The sequence below is a fragment of the Talpa occidentalis genome, unplaced genomic scaffold, assembly GCF_014898055.3.
Source record: "Talpa occidentalis isolate TD23 unplaced genomic scaffold, MPIMG_talOcc4v2.1, whole genome shotgun sequence".
Classification (NCBI taxonomy): domain Eukaryota; kingdom Metazoa; phylum Chordata; class Mammalia; order Eulipotyphla; family Talpidae; genus Talpa; species Talpa occidentalis.
Window position 1 is genome coordinate 58586107 of NW_026555331.1, and position 13345 is coordinate 58599451.

A 13345-nucleotide genomic window follows, 5' to 3' on the forward strand; every position below is an offset into this window, starting at 1 on the left:
AGCACTAGACACTTTAAAAGAAAAGGCTACTAGTCTCAGCACCATATTGAGAAATTGAATGCTAAGTATAGTCTACTAAAGTTAGACAAAATCATGAAGAAGAGACATATATTTTATATTTCAACAAGACTATTAAAATAGTAAGAGATCTCAGTTCAGATGAACCAAGGTGTAGACAGAGGAAGAGCAAATCAAAGTGAGAACAGCAAATATTATTGAGGGGACAGAGAAAAAGGAATCCTTGTACACTACTGGTGGGAAAATAGACTGGTTCATTCCCTGTGGAAAACAATAAGGAGATTTCTCAAAATATTAAAAATAGATCTACCATATACTCTAACCATTCCACAGCTGGATAAGTATCTAAAGAATGCAAAAACAGTAATTTGCTGCTCAATGCAGCAATATTTATACTAGCCAACTTATAGAAACAACCTAAGTATCCAAGGACAGATGAATGTATTAAGAAGGCATGATATGAGCGAGACCATCCAGTATTTTTCTTATTATTTCTGGCTTATTTCGCTGAGCATGATCCCTTCCAGTTCCATCCATGTTTCTGCAAATGGCATGAGTTTATCTTTTTTGATTGCTGAGTAATATTCCATTATGTATATGTACCACATCTTCTTGATCCAGTCATCTATTTTTGGGCATTTGGGTTGTTTCCATAGATTACCCATTGTAAATAGTGCTGCTATAAACATAGGGGTGCAGGTGCCCTTTTGAATTAATATTTCAGTGTCCTTTGCAGGAATTTAGAAAACCTAATTAAGGGACCAGGAAAAAGACTAATTATAATAAAGTAAAAATCAAAATAAACAAGCAACTATAAACCAGAGACACACTACGAGTGGGGGTGGGGTAGGGGAGGGTTAGGGTCAAAATAAGGGGGGTGAAAATTGTATGGGGACTAAAACCAAGGTGAAAATGCATACATTGTGCAAAAATGAAAAATGATGTAAAATATATAAAATAAAATTTAAAAAAAGAAGGCATGATATATATCATGCATACAGCATACATATGTGATATGTATAGCATATCACATATGTATGTGTTTACATGAGATAACATACATCTGAAGAGGCGTGAACCTCTCTTAGTACATATGTATATATATACACACACACAAATACTACTCAGCAGTATAAAACAAACAAAAAAAAGGATCCACTGAACCAGAGGGAATTATGGTAAGCAAAGTAAGTCAGAAGGAGAAAGACATAAGAGTGGATGGTTCCACTCTTATGTGGAATATAGATAAGCAAAGCAAAAGGCCAGATAAAACTAAACCAAAACAAATCCTCGAAATCTCACTGTAGCATTGAAGCTACCAGAGTAGGCGGGTAGGGGTCTTGAAGCGTATGGGGGTGGGGGGAGTGCTATGGTGGAGGATTATGGGCTATGGTGGAGGATTATGGTACTTTAGTGTGTGGGGGGATTGAGTGGTGTGGTAACATACATCTGAAGAGGTGTGAGCCTGTAGCTCTTAGTCATACACAGTGTTGCAATAGGATTTACTGGATGGTCTTGTTATTGATGAAGATGATCTCACTGATGTTGCTGCTGTGACAGGAAACGCTGTGCCTCAAACAAAATGATGACATGTGACACAGGGAGGAAGTAGACTGAGTTCTGCCTGGAGAATTACTTATATAGGTGCCCAATAATTTTCTTCATTCCCTCTGATAATACATTTTCAAGGACTTTTTAACTTATATGTATTAACATTCAAGAAATCTGGGAAGATAAGGGGAAGATAAGATTTCTTTCTGTTTCTGAGTGTGATGCAGTGATACTTCAGACACTAAAGCAGAACCAGTTGTTATCTAATTTCATGTTCAGTTAGTATAACAGATCATTGTAAAATGTATATCACCTAAAGTTAACTTTGTGATCTAAAGTGTTTAGCTAGGATATGGATTCCTCAGTAGAATATGGCTTTCTGTCACTAAAGTGTTCTGAGATGTACTTTGATGTTGAGGGGAAAAATACTTGTATAAACATCTCTCATCTAGAGCTACTTGTAAATCTCCATCTCCTGTAGTAACCGACTGTATGTATCAGACCCCTAGAAATTAATCTGTTGAACTGAACACAGTTGATGGGAATCATTACTCACAGGCATATTTTCCAAAGAGAAGGATTATTTAGTGGAGCAAAATTGTAAGCTTACCTAGGCATGGTTCAATTTTTTTAAAAAAGTAACTCAGAGTTTTGTGAATGGAAATGTAGTGCCCAAGACACATTTTGTTTTAAAAGGCTGTAATATATAACAAATTATAACAAATTAAATATAACAAATTAGAAAGAAAGAAAAAAGATCTCAGAAATGGGTCTGTGTTAGTATAAAGACACACAGAGAACTTCTTTTCTTCCCAGGATGAAATAATAGGGACAGCTTTTATCTTTCTAACTAAAACAACCCAAAACATATATTGTATATGAGTCAAGAGTTTTTGGAACAATGGACACAGACAATGAGAATAATGATTCCTGAGAGACAGAAAATAAATGGCTGTTACAATTGCTCAAGTTTACTACTTTTGGTGAGCTTCTAGTCTGTATGCAGGGAAGAAACCTAGGAGAATGAGTTGATGTTCAAGTTGAACATTGAGTATGACTGAGTTTCTTAGAAATTAAGGCATATAAAGGAATATACCAAATTGCAGTTTTTAAAGACTATTTAACAGCTTAGATAAATTTGTCTTAAAATGAAATACAAGCACCCTTCATATCAATCATTATTAAATATTATATTTACATATTTTTATAAATATTGATCAATAGTGGATCTAGAGTTTTCAAATTATTATCATTTCTATTAGCTTAATTATTAGCTTAATGTTTAAATTTATTATTTTTTAAAGATTCATTTTTATTTATTTATGCATACAAGAACTGGAGTGTAGGCCAGAGGTGCCTGGGAGGTGGCGGGGAGTGAGTGAGGAGAGGGGGTGAAAGGATTCACCAGAGACAGAGTGGTGAGCAGAACAGGAGAATCTACTGAAATACACTGCTGAGGGGAGAAGCAGGCGAAGTGGAAGTCTGGGCCTTATGGGTTAGCTCCCTGGCTGGGGATTTAACTGAGGCCACAGAGGCTGGATAGCGTTATAGCCCTGAGACTTTAACACATGCACTTCCAGGGAGGCCCAACTTAATTGTTTTTTAAATTCCAGATCTGGGTAATGTGATCTATATATAGTAAAAAACAATTTAATGTGCTAATAATTAAAAGTTTGTCTTCAAAAATACAATAATAGACACCTCCACTGCAACACTTATGACCCTAGAATCTAGAAGTTTTTGGCACATCATCAGTGCTCTCTATGTTTATTGAATGAAAGAGATAGTTGAATCTAAAAATGTTAAATCTGTGATTGCCAGTTGTATCCTAAAACTCTAAAACATTCATCTCCTATATCTGCAGATCTGACCTATTTGTAAATACAGATCAGATCATATTATATTAATCCACAATCTTCCTATCCCTTAAAAATTCCTCCCCCACCCCAAGTATTCCCAAAAGGCAGTTATGCACACTCATATTGGGTGAGGCTGCCCAGTCCCTATGTTCACATCAGACAATCATGTAGCTTCAAATACTCAGCCCAAGCATCAAACCCAGGGAGATGTTGCACTCTGCATATTTTCTGTGGCCACTGCATAGAAAACACAGCATAATCAACTTTACTGGATTTGGAATTGGAATGATGCCTCTTCTCACTTGATATCTTCAGTCAGAGCAATCTCACAGCAAAGACTTTGGGAAGTTTTTGAGTTCACCACCCCTGCAATGAACATTGTTATATGCAAATCTTTGTATTCTTTTTTTTTTTTTTTTTTTTTTTTTAAGATTTATTTATTTATTTATACAAGCACTGGGTACAGTCAGAAGCGCGGGAGGGTGAGAGAATTCACCAGAGCCAGAGCGGGGAGCAGAGCAGGCAGAAGGACTGAAGTACACTGCTGAGGGGAGCAGCGGGCGGCAGGAGAGGTCTGCGCGCCATGTGGGACCCTCCTCCAGTGGCCGGGGAGCAGCCGGGGATCGAACCGGCGCCGCAGAGGCCGCGGGCAGCTTCGCAACCCAGCGCTCAACCACTGCGCCACCGGGGAGGCCCAAATCTTTGTATTCTTAACCAATTAGCTCCTCAGTATAAATCTGCAGTCAAATTGCAATACACTTTTATTCCAGGGCATTTGAATATAGACTGCCAAACAATCTGGAAAGTTTGTGCCAATTTACACTCCTATGAGGAGACTTACATTGGCTTCCTTAACTCTTTATCAGCAATCATCTAGATCATCCATTTTAAACAATTCAGTGGGATATATTGGAAACAGCATTTCATTGTTTTATTTCTTTGATTATGGTTAATAAAAACTTCTTAAAGTTTCATGATCCCAGGTTTCATAGAAATACATTTTGGAAAAATTTGAATTATAACAATTCTGGTTTTATATAAAGCAAACTTAAGCAAACACTGTTTTGAAGTATTATTTAAGCCCTTGCGTATCTGATCTCCAGAACTAACTCAAAGGGCAAGGTTAAGTAAACACATACCAGAGTTGGTCTTTGCTTATTTACAACACTGGGTAGTGTACTAAAGGCCACCACAGAATAAATAGACAGCAGATGCCTGATTGTCCCCTTTCTGCTGAAAAGTTTACATATAGACATTTACTGCTACTACCAGTATGAGCTAATCTGTATAAAGGATTTTCATATAACAGAAGAATTATGTACTATATAGTAACATAATTGAGACTGTTGACACTGTTAACTTGACATTAAAAGCTGTAGCACAAAAAATGTTTTCCCTCATAAGCAGTCCAAAAAGATAAACTCATGCTATTGCTAACACATAGATGAAGTTAGAAGGGATTATGCTCAGTGAAATAAGTCAGAAGAAAAAAGAAAAATATAAGACGGTTTCACTTACAGGAGGAATATAGGGGAACCAAACAAAGGATCGAGAGAAAAAGATAAAAGTTGCAAGCAAACTATAGATCTAAGGCATACAGCAGGAGACTGTTAGGGAGAGGGGTCAAAACAGGCAAAGGAAGAGCACAAGGGACTATGGTGATGGCTCACAGGTGATGTTGTGGTGGGAGAACCACAGGGACTACATCTGAGGGGAGTACAAAAATGAACAACAATGTAAGAAAATAAAAATTTCAATAAAAATAAATAAAAGTCTCAAAAAATAATAAACTCTTTTCTCAAGTGTTTCCTTCTTGCTATCTATCATTCTGCTCATTGGGATTGGAAATCATGTGGGGAGGGAGCTTTTATTGGTGTTAATTATTCATGACATGCAGCTATAGCTACTTAATGTAATTTTACTTTTCCACCATAGGGAAGTAGTTTCAGACAGATTTTCACAGTTTTCTAGTGGATACAGTGCTAGTAATATAAATGCTGTCATTCAGGGTGTTACAGGAGAGAAAATTTTATGTTGATATGTTCAGAATTTTTTTGAGTTATAAAGTATATATTCAATTAAGTGTTTAATATTCATCCTTTTTTTAAGATAAAGAAGCGAGATTGCATGATTCTCTATCACTTAAGTTTTGAAACAAGCTATTGTTAACTCAATGATTCCAAAATAAATTTTATATAATCTTGCATGGAGTTTAGCACAGAAAACACTTTACAATTACTTATACAATGAATTACAACTGCTAGATTAGAATAATTTCTCTACTAATAATTTCTCTGCTAATCTTTAGTGTACACAATATGTAAAGTGCTTAATATGATCTCAGACACATAATCATTGTGTATGTATGTTTACAATATAAAATCCCATTATTCAGTGTAATATTCAATGGGCCCCGAGCTCCATGGTGATCATCTGTTCTGCATTCCAACAGCATTGAATTGAGGTAAATGATTTCTAAAGAAAATTGAAGTTCAAAAGTCTGTGTTAGTTACTGTTTTATAATCTATATTATTTATCATAACTATAATTTGTACCTGAAATTAGTGACTTTACTAAAATAAGAGTCATGTGGACTAAGGTTATAACTCAGCATTCCTAAGAGATTTGATGATTCCTTCAAATCATTGCTGTTTGCAAGTATTTTCTTGAAGATATTTTTGATGAAACTCAAGTGTAAGGTAACTTCAATAGCCAAGAAAACTACAATTATACATCAAAGCCTTACCAAGCAGGTCTATGTGACTAATTGAACAAGATTCAGGTCACCAGATATTATGGTAAGAGAGGTAAACATAGAAATATGGTAATAATCACTTCTCCTTTAACTGGGGTATATATTAACAGGACAAAACTAAAAGTACACACTAAAGAAAGGGTGTGAGGGGGCCTCCCAGGTGGCACAGGCAGTTGAGCGCTGCAATGTGAAGCTGTCCACAGCCCCTGCAGCGCAGGTTATATTCCAGCGGATCTGTGAGAATCCCACATGGCACAGTAGACCTCTGCTGTCTCACCCACTGCTCCCTCAGCAGTGTATTTCGTTAGTCTGACTGTTCTGTTCCCCACTCTGGTGAATCATCTCACCCTCCCGCATATCTGGCCTGTACCCCAGTTCTTGTATAAATAAATCTTTGAAAAAAAATAAAGGGAGTGAGTACCTGAGTGTAAACCAAATAAAACTTAAAAAAGCTAAGTTTAATTAATATAAAGAAAATATTACTGGATTAATTTCTTTTGAATATGTTAGACAGTTCCATGGTATATCCTGAACCAGCGTGACTGCTCATAAGATGGAGGGCAAATATGATGATTTTATAGTTACAAAATCTGTAGGTGAGGAGGATAAAATAGATCATCTTCATCTTTCGTTAGTGGTTCTCAAAGTTATCCTAAGTTATCCTAGATTGTCAAATCTAGACTTCTAGACATCTTTCCCTGGAGATCTCAATAAATAGGTCTGGATAGGGCTAGAATTCTCTGTTTTTAACAAAATCCTAGCTAAATTATTCTATTCTTTGGTCACATTTAGGAAATACTGTATTGATTTTCATTTGTTAAGTAGAAACTTGTACAAAAAACCCTATCTGGGGCTAATATCACAAGGGTTTACAAAATTTAATTCATGCCTAAAACTCAGCAACAAAATAGAGAACTTCATAGGCCACCTCAATCACTAATGACTTGAAAGAGCAATTAAGTAGTTCAGACTGTCAGAATTTGATGTTATGCCTCTTAAATAAAAGGTCAAAAAAAGAATGGATACTGAAATACTTTAAATTCAGTTATAATTTAAGTCCAGACTAAGAACTGAACAGAATCAAAAGTACAGGTGTAACAGGTACACTGTTTTATCAAACCTAACTTGTCATTGATTGTAAATAGCGCCATTACATTAGGTATCACCTAGAAAGTAAATCATTATGATGTAATCTTTCTTATCCAACTCCTTTATTTTATATTTACATTTATAGAAAAAGATTTCTTAGACTTACTTAAATAAGAATTTTATCATATGCAATTCCATAATATATTAAAATGGGAAATGATGTGTTTCAGTGAATCTAAAACATTTTCCCACATTTTTACATGCTGTAAACTGAAGGTATATTTTAATTAGTGGTGCCATAGCCCTGTATCATAATTTAATCTATCTTTATTTTCATAACATGAATTGTAAAATATTATTTTTAATGCATCACTTTAAAAATCAATCTTTCACATTGGTGAAAGATGGTATTAACAAAACATTCTGGATAATACATTCCTAAAGCTTCTTCTCAGGATCATTCACGTCCATGGATGCAGTATTTGTTAAGACTCCATGAAAGAACAAAGTCTCATTTGTTTCTGGACCATGAGCTAGGTTTATAATTAAGCAGAAGTACTTTATTCTGACATTGGGAATGTTAATAATTACTATTAATTTACAAATGTCCTCATACCTTGCACAAGATCTTTTGGTTTACATCTTGATCTTTTGGTTGACAGGGGATAAAAGACTGCACCAACTGCAGTCTCTGCGGGGAAAAAAATATTGCTGATTTCCCATAGGGTAAGTCTAGAACTACCACATGGCCCAGAAAATCCACTGCAGCGGATCTGAAAGTAGGCCCTCAAACAGATACTATTTCACCAATGCTCATAATAGTATTAATCAGATACAATAAACCAAGGACAGAAAGATGTATAAAGAAAGTATGGCACAGTGGCCTCCCTAGTGGCGCAAGGGGTTGTCTCAGCACTATGAAGCTATCTGCAGCCACTGCAGCACGAATTTTATCACCGGACAGGGAGCTAACCCGCATGGCACAGTAGACCGCTCCTGTCTCACCCGCTACTCCCCTCAGCAGTGTATTTCAGTCAAGCCACCTGTTCTGCTCCCCACTCTGTCTCTGGGGAATCCTCTCACCCCACCCCCCACATCTCTGGCCTACACCCCAGTTCTTGTATGCATAAATCTTTTTTTTTTTAAAGAAAATATGGCACATAAATACGAGGGAATATTATTCTGCCATAAAAAATAATACAATTTTGGTATATGCTACAACAGGAATGGACTTTGAAAACATTATACTAAGTAAAATGTCAGACACAGAGAGATAAATGTTGCATGATTTCAGTTATATAAGGTAGTAGAAAAAATGATCTGATAGCCAGAAAAGAGAAAAGAAATTACCAGAAGAGGAGAGAGGGTTGCTATTGGTTAATGACTATTGAGTTTTCATTGAGGATAACAAAAAAGTTTTAAGCATAAACAGTGGTTAATATCCTGAGAATGCATTTAATTCCACTGAGCCATACATATGAATGGTTAAGTTGATAAATAATATTTTGTGTATGTTTATCACACACAAAAAAGTTTACATCAGCCTTTTATTTCTGGTTTTATTCCTCTATCACACTGTTTCTTCCAATTTTTGTCAAGGCCCTTTAGATGTGTGTGATCAATGACTACCATGTCATGACTGTGACCTGACCTATAGTAACTGTAGGAAGCCATTTAGATAAATATGTGTACCGCAGAAATAATGAAACATGACCCAGGGACTTGGGGAAGATAGACGCCACTGTGTAAGCCCAGATTGGGATAGTAATCAGAACAGAGCTCATATGATGCTAAGATAAATTCATCCAGGGACAGGGGTAGCAAAGCATCAGACACAAAATTAGCTGATTTAAATTAGTAGTCAGTTAACTTAGAGTTCCACACCAGAATTACAAACAAGTACGTGTGTGCACATTTTGGCATGTTGAAGCAAGAAACATACATTAGGAATCTATCTGATAAGGAAAAGATCTTGAACAAACAGGATACTTGTTTTCTTTAACCTGTGTTTATCCTCATATATCCACACTTATTCTCTGATTTGATCTGACTCTTGTAGCATCCCCATGAGGTCAGATGGAATTGTATGCAGAGAGGCAGAAACTGAGACTCCATATCCAGGTGCTTCCGGAGTCATATGGCTATGAGATATGGAATCACACCCTACTCTGGTCTAACCCCTAAGTCAAGGGCCTGTTGGCTATACCAAAGGAAAGGTAGTATCTATCATCTATTATTACTGAACATGAGAACCAGTGTGTGATTTGTGTCTGTGAATCTATGTACACTTGAGTAAGTAGACATAATCTAGGATTCTTTCTTTCTTTTCTTTTTAAAGATTTATTTTATTTATTTATGCATATAAGAGCTGGGGTATAGGCCAGAGGTGCAAGGTTGGGGGGAAGGTGAGAGGATTCACCATAAACAGAATGGGGAGAAGAGCAAGCAGACTGACTGAAATACACTATCGAGGGGAGCAGCGGGTGAATCAGGAGAGGTCTGCTGTGCCATGTGGGTTAGCTCCCTGGCCTGTGATAGAACTCATGCTGCAGTGGCTGCTGATAGCTTCATAATGCTGTGACCTAACCTCTTGTGCCACCAGGGAGGCCCTAGGATTCTTTCTTAGCTGTTGGATTTAAAATGTAACCAGGGGGTCCTCCCAGGTGGCTCAAGGGGTGAAGACGCAACCTGTAAAACTGTCCACAGACTCTGCAGGGCAAGTTCGATTCCCTGGCCGGCCAGGGAGCAACCCACGTGGCGCAGCAGACCTCTCCTGACTCGCCCGCTGCTCCCCTCTGCAGTGTACTTAGGTCAATCTGCCTGTTCTATTCCCCACTCTGTCTCTGGTGAATCCTCTCACCCCCACCAACACCTCTGGCCTGTACCCCAGCTCTTGTATGCATAAATAAATAAATAAATCTTAAAACAAAAACATAGACAGTCCCCATCACATGTCTGTGTTCCTTTAAATAAATAAATAAATAAAATGTAAGCAGGTCAAACACTATGTCCAGATGGAGGTGTTTAAACAGTCACAATGTTTGTAGCATGCCTGGAGCTCAGTAGGTGGACAGGTAATACCATGAGTCTGACTTTATTTAGTCATTTTTGTTTAGCACTTAAGAGCTGAATGGAATTAGGTTTCATAGCAATAATCCCTTGAGGCTCAATTTCCTCATTTTTAAATAGGGATAATACCCACATTACTGTTGAGAAACTAGAGACAATGTATGTAAAATTCTAGCACAGTATCTGGCAAAATGGTGGGTATTAGTCATACTTAGTATTTACTCAATGGTTTTAGTTTTACTCATAATAACCCAAGCAGCCAATTCTATACTAAAATAACCTGGTTTCCACAAATTAAATTCACATGAAAAATAATTGATCATTTAAGGCAACACAGCATGGTGGTTAAGTGGGGATTCTTAATCATAAACAGCCTTAACTTGACTGATTCCCCGCTGTGTGATTTTTAGGAAAGTTACATAGCATCATTTTTCTTCCATTCCCTCGATTATAACATGAGAGTACAAGAACTATATTGTAGGACTGTGGTGAAAATTAAATCAGTTCATATTTATTGAGATCTTAGAATATTGCCTGGAACATAGTAGGGTTATATTAAGTCTTTGTTTAAATAAGCTTTTATATAGACTTCAACACATCATTTTCAAATGAGCGACTGATAGTAATATGTTAGATAATATTCCTAACAAGGGGAACAATTTTTCCTTTAAGTCATCCATATACTTTTTAATGCATAGCGAAATTCAAATGTAGTTCAAAATCAAGCACCCAGTTTACACATCTAAGTAAGTCCCCAGTTCACAGATGGAAGGATCCTGACTGAAAAGGAAGATAGATTCTTTCAGAGGACATTTCTTGTTTCGCAAAAAATATACAATATGAATTGTTCCCCCAAATCAGATCCAGAGAGACCAGTAGCCATTTCTCAGAGTAAGTAAACACTGGAGAAAAGGGAACACCTAGTGCTTCTGCGGGTTGCCAGATATTTTGAATCTAATACCCAGAGCTCCAAAATACCCCAATGGCCTTATGAAGATTAGTGTTAGATGGAATCTTTTGCAATGGATTTGATGGGATATATTGATTTTTACGGCCATTTCCTCACTTACAGAATATGTTAAAAGAATAAATATATTTACTATCTGGCAGAATCCCCATATTGGTTATGATTCATGGGGTAAAAGCTAGTTTATTTTATTTTTTTAGTAAATGCTACTTTAATAGAAAAAGACTATAGATAGAGATCCTTGACCACTCCATGTTGTTTGGGCTCCACCTCTTCACCCTCAACTGCCATTCTTCTACTATTTCCAAGGTAATAAACCAAGAGCAATAGCAGGTAAATGTATAGATTGGGGATATTTAACTTGCTTCATTGGATAGCAAAAATTAAACAGGTCTTAGAAGATGACTAAAGTTTTTTGCAAACAATGTGGTGATTGTACTAATTATAGCTAAGGTTCTACATATGGTTTCTTGACTGGAGTAAATAAACATTGCACTCTTAACCTAAAAAAGACTCTTCAAGTTCTATCACTAAAGATAATCAAAAGCAGCTTGCCTTTATACAGCAGGGATTGTGTAAGCAGTTAAACTCAGGGCCAGGCAAGCTCTCCTACTTTCTTCTCTAATGTGGTCTGGAGGCTTTGATCATCTTAATATGCCATACTAGGTGGTTATACAGGATTCTGACCAGAAACAGATTGCATACTCAAATTGGATAATTTATAATTGTTTAATAAAGGTAGTATTTACAGGGAAGTGATGGGAAACACTAAGTCATTACCACCTTCATATTTACATTGTGTTGAATGTGTCTGCCTAACATCTATGAACTTTCAGAACCTCAGAATTAATCACCTTATTTGGAAATAGGGCTTTTAGATGTAATCAAAGCAAATATGAGGTCATACTCAATTAGGGTGGGTCCAACCCAATTAAAAGAGAAAAGAGAGTCACAAACACAGATGCATGGGGAGAATACCATGTGATGATAGAGCCAGGGATTGGACTGGTACAGCTACAAACCAAGAAACACCAAGGGTTGCAGGCAAGGACTTAAGGTACAGGCCAGAGGTGTGGGGGTTGAGAGGATTCACCAGAGACAGAATGAGGAACACAACAGGCAGATCCACTGAAATACACTGCTGAGGGGAGCAGCAGGTGATCCAGGAGAGGTCTGCTGTGCCATGTGGGTAGCTCCCTGGCTGGGGATTGAACTCGTGCTGCAGTGGCTGTGGATAGCCTCATAGGTTGCCTCTTAACCCCCTGCGCCACCAGTGAGGCCCCCTATTTCTGTTTTTCAATTCACCTGGCTTTGGTACTTGTTTACAGCAGCCCTAGCAAATGGCTGTAGGAAAAGGTAGCTGAAAGGAACTGTGGCCTTCTGGTGAGGACTGCAACCAGACTGCCGCAATCCCAAGGGAAGGGAAATCCCAGGGGAATAAAACCCTGACCTCAAACATTCCTCATGTGTGATCAGTACCTGCCATTGGCCAAACACAACTAGGAGTCAAGGGGCAAGGAACACATTGAGGAATTCAATGAACCCATCTTGTGGCACACACAATGGGAGCAAAAGGGGTGGGTGCATCTGGGATGAAAATGGAAAATATTCAGGATAGTGGTCTGTTACACTATTATATATTAACTGTGCCTGGTGAGCAGGACCTGGCCAATATATGCTTTCAGCACCCCAGAGGGTAGGAGATAAACCCATGATAATTCAGCTACTGCTATATTGATGACATTTCTAGTCTGGGGCAAATTAAGATACTTCCCTCTTAAGTGAGAGACAAGTTGCTGTACCTATGAATTTCCACTGCGAAGAAAGAGGAACAAGACTGATAGACCCCTTTAGATTTTGGAGACAACATATTACCATGTTTGATCATGCTGATTCAATTTATTTGTAAGTATCCAGTCGTCAGATTGCCAGTGTTAAATGGAACTTGAAATATGAAAAACCTCTCCAGTAGGTCCCGGCCACAGAGCCCACATGTTTTCCTGCCATTTAGGTGTTAGGAAACAACTAGTAGGACTG

General features: G+C 37.4%; 1 protein-coding gene across 1 annotated transcript in view; it reads right to left on the bottom strand.

The window, feature by feature from the left end:
• NKAIN3 (sodium/potassium transporting ATPase interacting 3) overlaps nt 1–13345 on the bottom strand; it is a 749694-nt gene that overhangs the window by 25707 nt on the left and 710642 nt on the right. The window lies entirely within an intron of this gene.